The 13,193-nt window shown below is 42.3% G+C and overlaps 1 protein-coding gene across 1 annotated transcript in view; it reads left to right on the forward strand.

The window, feature by feature from the left end:
• Nucleotides 1-3,319: 3,319 nt before the first annotated feature.
• RNF216 (ring finger protein 216) overlaps nucleotides 3,320-13,193 on the forward strand; it is a 143,142-nt gene continuing 133,268 nt past the window's right edge. The window contains exon 1 of the mRNA XM_080829829.1: nucleotides 3,320-3,474. The gene's annotated coding sequence lies outside the window, so the exon portion shown is untranslated. The remainder of the gene's footprint in view (nucleotides 3,475-13,193) is intronic.

The following is a 13,193-nucleotide window of genomic DNA, read 5'->3' on the forward strand; positions in this document are numbered from 1 at the left end:
GTCTGCAAGCACGTATCTTCTGCCCTTTCTGATTGCTGGTGCTGATTAACATTAAGAGAAGAAAAAGAGTGACCCCTCTTATTGACATCGGACTTCATTTCTCTTTAAACTAAAAACACGGAGCAAAAATCCCTTACTTCCGACTGATCACAAACTATTCCATCCTTCTCTCTCCCTCTCTCTTTTTAAATTGAATTAAATTTTTTTTACTTTCTGTTTGTTTCTTAAGCACGCTGTACACCCAATGTGGGCTTGAACTCACGCCCCTAAGATTGAGTCGTTTGCCTTACTGACTAAGCCAGCCGGGTGCTTTTTTTAAGTATTTATTTTAATTCCATTTGGGTTTTTTTAAAGGTTTTGTTTATTTACTTGTCAGAGAGAGAGCGCAGGCACAAGCAGGGGGAGGGACAAGCAAAGAAGAAGCAGCCTCCCCACTGAGCCGGGAGCCCTATGTAGGACCCAATCCCAGGACCCTGGGATCATGACGTGAGCAGAATGCAGACGCTTAACCGACTGAGCCACCAGGTGTCCCTCGTTCCAGCTCGTTAACATACAGTGTTCTATTAGTTTCAGATTCCCATCCTTGTCTTGAGGAAGCAGATTTTCAGGTCTATGCTTCACACCTTGATTTTAATTTTTGTAGCTTATTTGTTGGGTCACTCTAATTTTAACTTTTTAAGAATTCAACAACATTGTTGTATTTCATGGACTCCATTTTTATGGTCATTTTCCGCTTAATCAAAGTGAGACTTGTTTTCTATTTATGGAGCGAAATAAGGCTTCCTTTTTAAAATATATTTTGACAAAAATGAATCCATCTAAAGAACAAAATGATACTTATGGGTAATGGGGGGCTTGGGCAAACGTTGCAGTGTTACTGTACTGCTCATATGTTTGAGGTCTGTTAAAGACTGTTCCCTGTCCTGCTCTGCTGTCTTGTGGTTCAATGAGAGACAGGTGTGAACTCATCTGTGGCATCTTGATAAGAGGGACCAGTGCCAGAGACACCTGGGTGGCTCAGTCATTTAAGCGTCTGCCTTCGGCTCACATCATGATCCCAGAGTCCTGGGATCCAGTCCTGCATGGGGCTCCCTGCTCAGTGGGGAGTCTGCTTCTCCCTCTGCCTGTTGCTCCCCCTGCTTGTGAGCTTGCATGCTCTCTCTCTCTCTCTACCTCTCTGACAAATAACTAAATAAAATATTTTTTTAAAAATGATGGAGCAGAGTCCACAAATCACTAACAACGACCACAATTAACTAAATCTTCAGAAGCCTGTGCCATCAGACCTTACCACCCTCTTCCTTGTGCAACTGTGCCCTGCCCCCGTTTCTGACATATTTCTTGATGATTTAATATCCTTTTAAATAATCTAACTACGTCCATGCCTTTGTTTCTTGATTCCTCCCCTCTGAGGATCTACACCTCCTCCCCACGTCAGCCATGCTCATAGTTGCCCGTGGGCTTTATCATTACCAACAAGTGCATCATCTCTAAAATCTCAGTGTCAAGCATACCCCTCTTTGACCCCTTCCTATCTCTCCAGCTCCTTCCTCCCCCTGCATCTAAGCAGGTTGCTGGAGAAAGATCCACATCCTTGCTGCCTGGCCTCATTTCAAATTTCTGATCACAGAACTCCACCACTGCATTGGGCTGGTCATTGTGCCCTTTGCTCTCTCCTTCACCGAACTCCCAGATCTTCTCCCTGACCTCACTATCAGCTAACATCCCTCCTTCTCCTTTCCCGAAGGTTCAGTCCCATTGTATGGCTTCTCTGAGCAGCATTTGGAAACGCCAATCATTTCCTTCTTATTGAAATACTTTCTCTCTTTGGCCTCTGAGATACCACACTCTCCTGGTTTTCCTCCACAGCATCCTTCTCTAGATTCCAGATGTTGACATGACCCTGAAATCCATCCTCAGCTTTCCTCTCTCCCCTATCTACACTCATTCCCTAGGTGTGAGTGTACTAGTCCCATGGCTTTACACATTATCTCTCTCTCAGTGATTCCCAATTTAAATCCCTAGTCTTGAGTTACCATTTGTTTTTCTGAAGCTGCAGACATATACCCAACCGCCTACTGACGTCTCTACTTGAAGGTCCAGTTGGCAATTTCACATGCCCAAAACATGTTCACTTCTCCCTACTCCAACCAAAATCTATCACTCTCAATCCCCCCCACCCCTCGTATTTGTGACCGAAACCACCATTCACCCAGTTGCACACGCCAAAAACCTTGTAGTTACCCTTGACTCCTTTCCCTCTCACCTCACATCCAATCCATCTGCAAATCTCTCTGTTCTACCTGAAAAAAAAAAAAAATGCCTAATCTGATCATTTGTCCCCACTTCCTTCCTGACCGTACTAGTTAAAGTCACCATCCAGTATTATCTAGACTCCTGCAGTCTCTTCCTAACTAGCATTCCTGCTTCTACTCTGAGCTCTCTAGGACCAGAGTCCTCTTTGTAAAAATCAACCCACGCCCTCACTCCCAATTCTCTAGTAGTTTCCCATTGCAGAATAAAGTACAGATTCCGTATTAAGACCCTCTCTGATCTGACCCCCCCCATCACCTGGCCCACCCCCATTCCCTACCACTCTTTGTCTCACTCCCTGCATTGCAGGCACCCACACAGTTTCTCTAACACACCAGGCATATCCCCTCTGCTTGAAGTGTGCTTCCTCCCGGCGGTCGCCATAGCTTACCTCCTTATGTCATTCCATTTTCTGCTCAAATGTCTCCTCTTCAGAAGACTCCCTGACCACCCTTGTACCCCCATCACTCTCTACCCCTTCCTCTGCTTTATTTTTCCTGTGGGCCCCCCCCCACAACACTTCCTGCTTAAGCCAATATTTTAGTTCGTTTGTTAGTGAGTTCGCTAGTTGGTTATATAATTACCCACTAAAACATAGCTTTGGGAGGACAGGGACCTTCCATACCATTGTATCTCCAGTTCCTAGAACAGTGCCTGGCACACAGAAAGCTCTCCAAAAATATGCGTTGAATGAATGATTTGCCAAAGGCAAGGGGTGCAAATAAGTGCATATCCAGTAGATTTCCATGGGCACCTGCTCCCCCCCAACACTCCCCCCAACACACCCCCCTTTTCAGCTCTAAGGAGATGGCGACATTTCCTGGGGTTGGGGGAAGGGCGCCTCAGTTTCCTTCGTCCTCCCACCTCGTGGGGGAGTCAAGACTCAGTGGGCGGTGAGCGGACAGAGGTCCCTCTCTATGGTCCTACTCCCCAGGCCCCTCCTCCCTAGCACCCGGCGTGCCTCTATGGTTCTTCCTGTCATTAGTCGGGAGGGGGCGCTGTGCGCAGGCGCGGGGTGAAGCCGCGGCGGGGCCGGAAGGAGTGCAGCGGCGGCCTCGGCGGCGGCGGCGACGAAGCTGTCGGCGGCCGCTCCTGGTGACTAAAAGCCGTGGCGACAGAGGCCGCCGAGCCCGCCTGGCGAGCCGGCGAGCTGAGTGGCGAGTAAGTGTCGGCCGCGGGGCGCACCCGGCTCCTCGGCAGGCCGCGTGAGGCGAGTGGCGTCTCAGCCCGGCGCCTCCATTAAGCCCCGGGGTGGGGGCGGGGGCGGGGGCCACGGCCGTGAGGGGCGGCGGGGCCGCAGAGTCGGGGGCGCGGGCCTGGCCCGGCGGCCGCCCGAACGCGAGCGGGCCCGGGGCCGCGCGGGGCGCCGCTGAGCGCCGGGCGGCTCGAGCAGCGGGGCTGGCGGCGAGGCGGGAGCCACAAAGGCGCAGGCGGCCGGCGGACCCTCCCCCGCGCCCGCCACTTCGGGAAGTTTCGCGGGCCGGTCCCTCGGCCTGCTGCGCGAGGGCGAAAGCGCCGAAAGACCGAGTTTCCCCGGCGGCACCTCGCGGGAGGCGGCGTCGGTGGAGCCGAGCGCGGCCTGGAGCGCGCGGGCGGCGATGCCCTGTGACTCTGAACTCCGGCGCCCCCGGCCCAGGGGCGCCGGGCCTCAGTCCCCAACCCTCCCGACTCGGTTCAGGAGGGTTGTCTTCTCGAGGAAGCCGGCGACTCCCACCCAGCCCTCGTGAGGACATCCAAGTGCGTCAAAACCCCGTGCAGCGCGGGGAACGCGAGCCCGACAAAATGTGCCTGGAGCGCCGCGCAGTGAACGAGACCGGCGTTCCCGCGTGGGATGTGGCTGGAGACTGCGTGGAACGATTGTCTCAAAACTTTGGGCCACTTCAGTCCGGTGGGAGACCCCCCTCCCCTCCCCCAGGGGGCCTGCGGGGTCCCATGTAAACCAGCCAGGGCAAATAACCCGAATATCACACACGTGATAAGTGCCTGGGTCGAGCTGGTCCTAAGCACTTTGCTAATGCAAAGAGAAGATTTATTTACCCTGCTGGGAGCTGGGAGAGATCAGGGAAGATTTTAGGACCGACCTCAATTTTAGCACGCTTGCGTGAAGAAAGACTGCCGAGGAACAGCCGTGCTTTGTTGTGTTTATTGTATGGGTAATTTATTGGGGCTGGGGATAGGGGTGGTGTGAATCTGAGGAGAACCTGGGGCCAGATTTGGGATCTCCCCCGTAATCCTAAATAGAGGTTAGCGGGCAGCGAGTGAAAAAGAAGCCTTCCAGCCCCTGTGGAGGAAATCTAATAAAGGAAGTTGAAGTGTGAGTCAAGGAGACAAAGTTTACGAAATAGGGTAGACGAGAGCACCTTTGCTTGCTAACTCTAATGGCTTCTATTTATTTATTTTTAGATTTTATTTATTTATTTGACAGAGGCAGGCAGAGGGGGAGGGGGAAGCAGGCCCCCTGCTGAGCAGAGAGCCCGACTCAGATCCCAGGACCCCAGGACCACAACCCAAGCCAAGGCAGAGGCTCAACACACTGAGCCACCCAGCGCCCCTGTTGGCTTCTTTTTAATCAGTGTTCATTATATTCTAGGCTGTGTTAGGGTCTTTTCAGACCTTATAATTAGTCATAGTTGGCGATGTTATTTTCATTGTCAGTAAGACAAAACATGCCAGTTACTATGTACTAGACACTGTTCTATATATATATGTGTATATATATATATTTTTTTTTTTATAAACTCCTTTAATCTTCAGTGATGAGGGTTCTGTTCTTCTTAAAAAGGAAGAAAACGAGGTACTGAAAAATAACTTACACAGTCACAAAGCTTGTAAGGGTCAGAGCTGGGACTTGAACTCAGTTTGGTTCCATAGTTTATGCTCCTAATTATTTTGCTATACCTGTGAATGATACTTATTCGAAAAGTTCTGGAGTATTTACTTGGGGCCAGGCAGTGTGCTGTGCTGTGTCCTGTGGCTATGGGATTCAGTAAGATGTAGGGTCCTACATCTTTAGAGCTTGTTTTAGCAGAGGAGCTAGCTAGCTAACATAGCTTCCTAAGTAATTGTGGATTATTGTTGTGCCACGAACTCTGAAGGATTGTGATATGTTGTGTGAATGAGCAGTGGGGGATGGTCAGGAAAGGTCCTCCTTCTGAGGAGGTGATATTTAAGATGAGAAACTCAAGGATGAATGGAGTTTATTTGGTCAGAGGCAGTGAAAAATAATCAGCCAGCTAGAGGGAAGAGGAAGGAGTATGGTGTGTTCAAGGGACTGAGCCATGGTCCCTGCAAAATTGTGAATGGGGGAGGGGTGCAAGCTGAGGCTAGCTGTGTCAGCAAGGGTCCTAAGAGGCAGCATTTCACAGGCCATGGGATTTTGGTCCTCCCATGATGAGATTTTATGATTCAAAAACCAACAAACCAACCTCCATGCTACATGAAGATATGTCAGACACTATTGAGATAGAAGGGGCCACGTATCATGAGTTCACAGAGGATTCACCTGTAAAAAGATTGTTCAAAACGATTTTTTTTTTCCTTTTGTGGATGAGGCTGTGCTTACTTATTCCAGTTTCTGAATCATCTTTACTCGACATTTGAGGAAAATCTTAGGTTATATGTTAAACATTTTAGCCAACCCAGTGAAGATTTTGAGTTTCATTTTTGGTTTAAAACCTTTCCTATTGTAGAAAGACACTGATACGAGGATTTTTAGAGCTCTTTTAAACTCTGCTAAAACTGCAGACTAATTGTCCACATAATTCTGTCTGTGGTTATGAATGCCGTTTTATCTTAATTCTTTCACTTTGTCTATATATTAAAATATATACCCATTGCATTTTTTTTTTATTGGGAACTCATCACTTGCTTTGTTCCTTCTTAATAGTATTGCCATCCTTCGGTCACCCAACATCTAGGTGTCCTCAACATCTAGGTCAACTTTGACTCCTTTATTTTCTTCTTGCCTCATGGCTCTTTACATACAAGAATCCCATTGAATCTAACCATAGTTGGTATCTTACATCTTTTTCTTTTCCCTGCTTATTGTTATCTCTAGTTCATACTTCACTGCCTCTTGTTTCCTGGGTTTCCTGCTACTAGATGTTTTTTACAGTCTTACACATTGCAGTTAGGTTGATTTTCCTAAAGTACAAGTCTCTGTACTACTTCTTATTGGTTAGAAAATAAAATTTGAGCTGTACTTCAGTTATCCATAGATGCACAGAGCAAACCACTCTCAAACGTATAACTTAATATGACAATTTTTTTTGTCAGCAGTTTTGAGTCAGGAGCTTGGGAAGGTCTAATGTGGGCTTTCTTTTTTTTCCCCCTGGTCCACATGTTGCTAGCAGAGGTGGTAGGGCTGGAGGTTCCACTTCCAAAATGCTTTTTCGCTCCACGCGTTGTCAGGGACTGCAGGGAGGCAGGGCTCAGCTATGTTTTTTCTCCGGGTAGTGTCAGGGCTTTCCATGTGCCCTCTCCATCAGGAGGCAGACTTCTTAATGGTCATTCTGGCCTCCAGGAGCCCTAGGTGGAAGCTGCCTAAAGTTGTTCTCTTAAAGGCAAAGCTTGGAGCTAGCACAGCATTCATTTTAGCTTAAATAAAACTATCTGGGCAAAGCTTCCCTCACTACCTGCCCTTTCCCAACTGGAATAGTGTCTTTATTGTGCTATAGCTTTTTATTTTGTAGTGTGCTTCATTGTGTGCTGAGTTTCTCTCACTGATTTTACTCCCCAAGTTTTTTGAGACAAAATCCATGTTGGATTTTCTTTGTATGTATTCCTCATGGTGCATAACACTTTTTTTTTTTTTTTAAAGACTTGATATATTTGAAAGCGAGAAAGAACACAAGGTGAGCAGCAGAGGGACCAGCAGATTTCACGCTGAGCACAGAGCCTGATGTAGGGCTTGATTCCAGGATCACCAGATCATGACCTGAGCCAAAGTCAGATGCTCAATGAACTGCGTCACCCAGGCACCCTACACCTGTTTTATACCACATGGCAAGATGACAGTAGTATTTGCTGAATTCTTTAATGTATTTTAATTTTAAATAGTCATGTAGGGGTGCCTGGGTGGTTCATTCAGTTAAGCATTCAACTTGATTTGAGCTCCTTGATCTCAGGGTCCTGAGTTCAAGCCCCATGTTGGGCTCCACACTGGGCATGGAGCCTACTTAAAAATAATAATAATAATATAAATAATTCCAGTTCAGTATAGAAGAGTCAGGAAATATAACAAAGCAAAAAAAAAAAAAACTACTTTAAACTTAGTACTTAGAAATAACCATTATTAACTTTTTGTTGTTTTGATTTAATATTGATTAAACGTTAGTATAGGCTTACAACGAATGAATATCCAAATGACGGTTAAGATGAGGAGCTAGGATTTGAATGAAGAGCAATAATCACTTACAGTCACTCAGAAAACCATGCTGGGAAACAGTGTTGTGGAGTGGTACGATGTGGGCATGTCAGCTTCTTGCAGCCTGTGCCTGGCTCTGCTTCGCCCACCTTCCACTGGAATGTTCACAGATATTAACTCATTAACTTGGAAACATACTACCCCAAGACCAGTGTTGCAGAAGTGACAGACGTATTTATGGTGATTACTCTGGAAAGCAGGAACATCACAAACCCCAGGACCATGCAGTATTATTAGCATGTGGAAGGAAAAATGGAGATGTAACACAGATAGAAGGATGAGAAGAAATTTATAACCGAAGAAAACCCTGAAAAACTGATTGTTGTCACTTAAGCCTAACTCTGGTTATATATGGCTCTGATGGATGAAGATGTCTTTGGAGCCACTCATTTACTCAACAACTGTGCCAGACACAGGAAATACCGCTCTGAATAAGATGTAGTCAAGGGCATATGGAGAATACAGTTCACATGTGAACTTTGTCATGTGTTGCTATATCCATCCAAGGAAGAGAAGGAGATTTTTTAAGAAGGTACTGAGGACAATTGTAGGAGGTAGAAGAGAATATAGAATTGTCACCTCATTTTTCTTAAGTTTTTACAATGCAGTAGTACTACGTACGATTCTCTGTGGGGTAAGGAAGTGCTAAAATGTATGCTAATTTTTGTTTCTAATCTGGAAGCATTATCTGATGTATTGACTATAGAGTATAGTCACAAATGTACATATGATAATTTTTACAATAAAAGGAAGAGGCAAAAACTATCCTGTTAGGTAGCATTTCTCATTTCTGGATTCCACATTTGTTGAGCCATTTTCTTCAGCTGTCTGATGAAGAAGCTACTTCCAGAGGAAAAGTGAAGTTTCTTAGAGAAAGAACTAAAAGTTTAACTGAATAGTTATCATAAAACTAGCAAAAAGTAACCTGGAAGAGGAAAATAAAGCCCTACCCCCACGTTTGGCTGTATTGTCAACTTACTAATAAACACTGTACATCTACTGTGTACTTTTGATAACAAGCTCCTGTTTTGGTGACATTTACCATTTACAAAGCGGCCTCTCATATTCCAGCACAGCCTTACAAGGTAAGCATAGCAATTTCCATTTCATAGGGAATAATAGTAGTCATAATGTGACACTGGGCATGTGCCATGCACTATGGTAAATATATTCAATTTTAAAACAACTATCCTCATTTTACAAATAAACTAGGTCCAAGAGATTGAGCAATTTATGCAGTCACTGAGTCACTAAATGGTGAAATCTGGGTTCATGCTTAGGTAGTTTGATCTGAAGCCCAGATGAGAGGACTGAATATCGGACTTTAATGACCTTTGCATAGAAGCTAGTGAGGAGTAGAAATTCCCTCGTCAGACTACTTTTCTCACTGAAGTTTAGGGACATCATGTGTACCACTCGCTCATGAGGAATCTTGCTTTTAAAGCACCTCCAGTAATCTGTTTAACTACAAGCTTGACATTCTGGCTAAATTAGGTATATGTAAAATGAGTCACATTTCCCTTTGACTTCCAGTATAAAATTGAAAGAACCTTGTGGTAAAAGAAGAAACAAGAAACGTGGCTAGTGGGATTATGTTCACAATACTTTTTTAAAATTGTATTTGAAAGAAAAAGTTTTGAATACAGTTTAAATTTGACATTAGAACTCTTTTACCATGCTGTTTATAAATGATGCCACTTTTATTTCAAGGGAGATTTGTAAATTTTAAAAAATTGAGATACCCTTTGTCCAGTTACAGATACCAGAAAGTTTTACTATAAAACTTAGTCTTGATACACAACTTAGTATTCTCTGTGTTGGAAAAATGCTGATGTTATTTGATTTTTAACTCTGTATAGGCATCATTATATGAGAAGCCAGAGTCTGGGGTCTACTTTCTCTAAAGCATGTTGTTTCTCCCAGGAAGGTGGAAAAAATTGAGATTTTCTTGGAACCAAGAACATTAGTTCTTAATTATTTTCATTAAAATAAAGCAAGAAAATGGTTCACATGGTCCAAAACACTACTGTTTCACAGAGGCAACCACTTTTTTTCTCTCATAATGGCTTTTGTTGACCCCAAACTTAGTTTAGGCCTAAACTTCATCTAAATGAAGTCATTCGAGGTATATTCTCCTACATTTGGATTCCTTCCCTCAACTATTATGAATAGCTTAATAAATTAAAAGATGCTTGTATCCACCACCCAGTGTAAGAAGTAAACTCCCATCTCTAAGCCATATCCATGTTATCCTATCCTGATCATAACTCATTCCTTTCCCCAAAATTAACTCTGAATCTGACTTTTATAATCATTTTTTTGTGTTTATTGTTTTATCACCCAAGAGTACATTCCTAGATACTGTAATCTCATTTTAAAATTTTGATGTATTTTTTAAATCTAAGTTTCCACTTCCTTTTTTTTTTTCCTTATAGTTTATCTGTTGTTGAACCTGATCCATTTGACCTGTAATTCCCAGAGGCTAGCTAGGTGTTCATCAGACTTCTAAAAAAATTATCATCCCCATATAGAACCTTTTAAAACATTTTTTTTTCTAATTCTCTCTCATTAAATACTAAGGAATAAGATTTTACTGGATGGGACTGAATTTTGGAGGGTCACAAACCACTGTAATATCTTAAGATCTTTTCACACCTTTGCAAAAGCACTCCCATTGAGAATACATGGTCTGGGTTGCATAATTATGGTGCAGTTCAAAAATTTCATTTTCTATCTACCCTCTATTTTAAAAGTGGTTGGGTCCCGATCCTTGTCCAAACTCTAGTTCATCTCTTTCACAAGACTGTAGATCGTGTTCTTTCCTTGGAAGGCACTTAGTTCTTGTCTCTACGATGTTAGCAGCCAGTGATATTTAAGGTCCAGATCTAGTCATTGAGGATTGCAAAATGGTATTTTAGTTGGATTTTTTAAATTAATACTGGAATATTTTTATAAAGAAACCATATTCTTGTCTACTATTTGTCCAGTAACATACAGTTTATATAGAAAAGGCAAGAAAGTACCAGATTCCTTGCCTCTATTCCATCTATACTTCTTTGTTTGCTTGCTTATTTATTTATTTATCTATAGAGAGGAAGAGGGAGACACATTCTTAAGGAGGCTGCACGCTCAGCGCAGAGCCCAGTGGGACTTGATCTCACAGCCCTGAGATCCTGACCTGAGCCAAAATCGAGACAGACGCTTAACTGACTGAGCCATCCAGGCACCCCTGTTTTACCAGTTTAAAAGATAAAGTGTTGGTTGATAATATCCTTTGAAATTACCTTTTTAAAAATAATTATGACCATTTTTATTTATATGTTTTTTTAAGAGATTCATGCCATATTATTATCTTTCTTGGAGCTCAAATTGTCCCATGTTTGGCCAGTGGGAGCCTCTTCAGGATTTTCTTTTTCTATGTTATTCTGACTGAACCCAGTCTTTCATAAGTAGTTTTTGATTGCTTTCTTGATATCTGGTATGACAAGGTTTTATAGGCTTGTTTTGTAATATTCCTGCCCCAGAATTGGAATTAGTAATTTCTCCAAAATTCTGGTTTTTTTGGTGGGAAATAGTATTTTAAGACATAATCTAGGCATTGTCCATTGCTACAAGTAATTGGTTTTCAGGCCTTTGGGGGTGGAGGGGGGCAGGACAGAACTAAAATATTTTATGAGTTCACACTAATTCAGATTTAGGGCTGTTGAGCCCTAAATTTTCTTTTATAGGTTTTTTCTATAGGCTTTTTCTTCTGTATTATAAATAAGATTCCTTTTTTTACACTGAAATTCTTGATTCTCGAGGGCACAGGGCTTAATAGAATATGCCATAACTGCTAATCTTTTTAACTTGTTACACACAAAAGTGTCAGAATGAAAGTCTCAATGTCACAACCGTTAGGATTACGTGACTTTAAAATTTTGCATATGCTTCCCCCCATAATTTTTATAATTGTACTATATTGCTTACTTTTAGTTCTTATTTAATCTTTGTGCTACAAGTAATTACATATTTAATGTATACTGCCAGCCTTTGTGTTGTTGTCTTTAGTCATTTTCGTTGCCTGAAGTTTATTTTTCTGTCAGATTCCTTAGGAAGGTCCTATAGAAACAATCAGTAATCTGTAAGTTCTACATGTTGATAAATTTGTGCTCCTTTTCTTTGAAATTATTTTTGCTGGATATAAAATCTCTGGTTCATATTTTTTAAAAAAGTATCTTACACCATTTTCTAATGATATAAAGCGTCACTATCAAAGTCTGCTAATCTAATTTTCTTTCTTTTCAGTGGCTCAAGCCCAGCTCCTAAAAGGATTTTTTTTTTTTCTTTAAAGTATGTGTGTCTTGGTAGTTGTCATTTCGGGTCGTTTTGTTTTGTTTTTTTTTGTTTTTCTTGTTGTTGTTTTTTAGGTATTTACTGTATTCTTTTGAAATGTTGGGGCGCCTGGGTGGCTCAGTGGGTTAAAGCTTCTGCCTTCAGCTCGGGTCGTGATCTCAGGGTCCTGGGATCAAGCCCCGCATCAGGCTCTCTGCTCAGCGGGGAGCCTGCTTCCCCCTTTCTCTCTGCCTGCCTCTCTGCCTACTTGTGATCTCTGTCTGTCAAATAAATAAATAAATAAAATCTTAAAAAAAAAAAAAAAGGAAATGTAGTCTTAAAATTTTTATTTCAGAAAAAATAAAATTTTTTTCTGTTACAATTTTTAGTATTCTCTTCCCTTTTGATTTATTCAAGAGCTGCTGTTTGTTACGTTGGACAATCTTTGTCTTGAATATTTGTTCTTTATCTCTTTATTTTTCTATTTAAAGTTTTCCTCCTTTTACTTTTCAGTTCTCCCGTGCTCGCTTCGGCAGCACATTTACTTTTCAGTTCTCCTAAGCAGTATGTGTTGTGTTTATTCACACTTATGTTCCTTCTAATTTAGTCTTCACTCCTAAAACTACTTAAAATTTTTCTTTCTTTCCTGAGATCTGCCATGCCATTTCTGAGTTTTCTTGTTCTGATTCATGTTGTTGTTTTATGTCTTGTGTTATTTTCATAGTGTCCTATGGTGGTTAAATAGTGTCCAAGGTGGTTAAATCTTTCTGGCATGTTTTTGTTGTTTATAGGGATGTTGTTTTGCTGCTGCTTGTTTTTCTTACAATTTATAGGAGTTTTGACATCAGTTCTTTTCTACATCATTTTTTCAGCAGAAACTTTGCAAGCCAGAATCGTTGCTCATTTTTAATGAAATTGGGTTTTGGGGGACTTTTAGAAGGAGGGTAGTTTAGGATAGCTTTTCCAACTTCACAGAAATCCCTTTTCATGCAGTCTTCAAAATATGACAGCTTCTTCCCCCAGTGGCTTGCGTTTTCACTCTTAATAATTTCTTGTCTCAATAGAAGTTTTTATTTTTAATGTACAAAATTTTATTTTTAATGTTCAACATTTACAGTAGTACAACATGTACTACTATCTT

Source organism: Martes martes (genome assembly GCF_963455335.1).
Source record: "Martes martes genome assembly, chromosome: 18".
Lineage (NCBI taxonomy): Eukaryota > Metazoa > Chordata > Mammalia > Carnivora > Mustelidae > Martes > Martes martes.